Consider the following 2,318-nt stretch of genomic DNA (forward strand, 5'->3'; position numbering starts at 1 on the left):
ACAAAATATATCCCCGTCGTTTCCACGCGTGCGAGTCTTCTGCGTCTTTCGCGGGTTTTTGAATGCACTATACGCCCGGAACGTCGAGAAATATATACATATTACTTGAACGTTTTTCGTCTCGAAAGGCTTCGGTGTCGTCTCCAAGGCGACGCCTGAATCTCCTTCGCGCGCTGGTCGGAGATTCAGGTATCAACTTTTATCTTCTCTTTGAAAGAAGAGAGATATTAGGTCGAACAAGTGAGAATAAAATTATATATGTGAAATATAAAATTTATACGATTACCCTGAACGGTGGATCACTTGGCTCGTGGGTCGATGAAGAACGCAGCTAATTGCGCGTCAACGTGTGAACTGCAGGACACATGAACATCGACATTTCGAACGCACATTGCGGTCCACGGATACAATTCCTGGACCACGCCTGGCTGAGGGTCGTTTACGTACCATACACTGCTTGCGTAGCTCTGTCAAATCCCCGCCGTCGTTCACCTCTTCGGATCGAACGTTTTTTTACCGAAGGGCGCAAAGAACGTCTCTGAGTCGGGTTAAGAGAAGGATGCTACGTACGAGCGAACGATGGGTGTCTCGTCGGCGTTTGTCGCGGACACGCGAAAATTCTGTGAATTTCACGGACAGTGTACGTTCTAGTTGTTGCAAAACGATCGGAATCGTTTGTATGGACTCGCGTGAGTGTTCGCGGCGTCGTGCGTCGTTCAATTACGACCGCCCGCGGATACCGCTCCACTGCGATATGGATCTGAGCGACAACTTTTTCGGCTGTTCGTGAGATGAACGGTTTCGTGTGTTTAGAAAAATTTTTTTTCCCGCGCTCCCGACGTCACCTGAAATGATGCGTCAGAGGTGAAAGAAAATATTAAGAAGTCGAGAGAGAGAGACTACACACGTTTTATTCATATTTTGTATACCGTGCGTGAGACGGATGTGCACGACACGTCGTATGTCGGTATATTACCGACTGGCCCCAGGGAGATTGTTTTCTTCCTCTCTTACGAATGAGATGTACGTTTCGGAGGATCGTCGTTACCGAAACACACGGCAAAACGAGACTTCTCGCAGCAGAACCTTTATACACAATACACATCGACTCTTTTTACCCCGAGAGAGAGAGAAAAGGTGTATTTCTTTTTTTTATTTTTCGAATTCGACGCACGAACGCTTTGACGACTGGAGAAAAACACGGTGTGTGTTAAAATCGTGCGGGACGAGCATGCGTATTCGTAACGGGTCGAATAGTTCTTATTCCCCGTCGTCGCGTGTCCTCGCTGGACCACCACCGTGCGCTTCCGCCACGTTCAGTTGAATTTCGAAATATATATATATAAAAAGAATCACCATATACTCTCTTTCGGGAGGTGTATTTTTATCGGTTTCTGCTATAGAGAAGAGACGGAGATCGTGTTGTGAGGTGTAACGTTTCTGTATCCCCGTTTCGGAGGATCGTCGTTATCGGCGGAACACACGTCAAAACGAGACTTCTCGCAGAACCTTTATACACAATACACATCGACTCTTTTACCCCGAGAGAGAGAAAAGGTGTTTTTCTTTTTTTTTTATTTTTCGAATTCGACGCACGAACGCTTTGACGACTGGAGAAAAACACGGTGTGTGTTAAAATCGTGCGGGACGAGCATGCGTATTCGTAACGGGTCGAATAGTTCTTATTCCCCGTCGTCGCGTGTCCTCGCTGGACCACCACCGTGCGCTTCCGCCACGTTCAGTTGTATTTCGAAATATATATATATAAAAAGAATCACCATATACTCTCTTTCGGGAGGTGTATTTTTATCGGTTTCTGCTATAGAGAAGAGACGGACGATCGTGTGTGACACCACGTGGTAACGTTTCCGTATCCCCGTAAAATACGTTTATCTTTTCTCGTAGAAAAGAGAGAGGAAGAGGCAGGAGCTCCTCTTTGGCGAGGCTTTCGAACGTCGCGTCCCGTCCGCCGGAATATAATGATATAAATATATAACCGCCGCCGACTTTGTGCGAAAGCGTTGAAACGAACGCGTCGGTCGCCCCATGGTGTGTGTTTGTCGTGTCTTCTTTTCCTCTTCTGCACTTCTCTTCACTGTCGATCGCGAGACCGCGCGAGATCCGCTTCGGTCGTCCAGTCCCCGAAAATTCTTCTCGGACGGGCGTTAAAGTTAACCGGAGCGCGAGATCGTCTAGCGAGAGTCTTTTTCGCGATCGAGTAAAATGTGATAGAAGAAGGAGAAGAGTGTAAAAAGAGAATATAGACACGCGACGCAGCAGAGACCACTGGTGAGGCGCATAAGACGCGTTCGCGAACG

General features: G+C 47.5%; 1 non-coding gene across 1 annotated transcript; it reads left to right on the top strand.

Moving 5' to 3' along the window:
* Nucleotides 1-283: 283 nt before the first annotated feature.
* Nucleotides 284-438, top strand: LOC143176675 (5.8S ribosomal RNA). The gene has a single exon (XR_013001195.1). It is a non-coding gene; the product is annotated as a 5.8S ribosomal RNA (ribosomal RNA).
* Nucleotides 439-2,318: the final 1,880 nt, after the last annotated feature.

This window comes from Nomia melanderi, unplaced genomic scaffold, assembly GCF_051020985.1.
Source record: "Nomia melanderi isolate GNS246 unplaced genomic scaffold, iyNomMela1 scaffold0728, whole genome shotgun sequence".
In the NCBI taxonomy this organism is placed as follows: Eukaryota; Metazoa; Arthropoda; class Insecta; order Hymenoptera; family Halictidae; genus Nomia; species Nomia melanderi.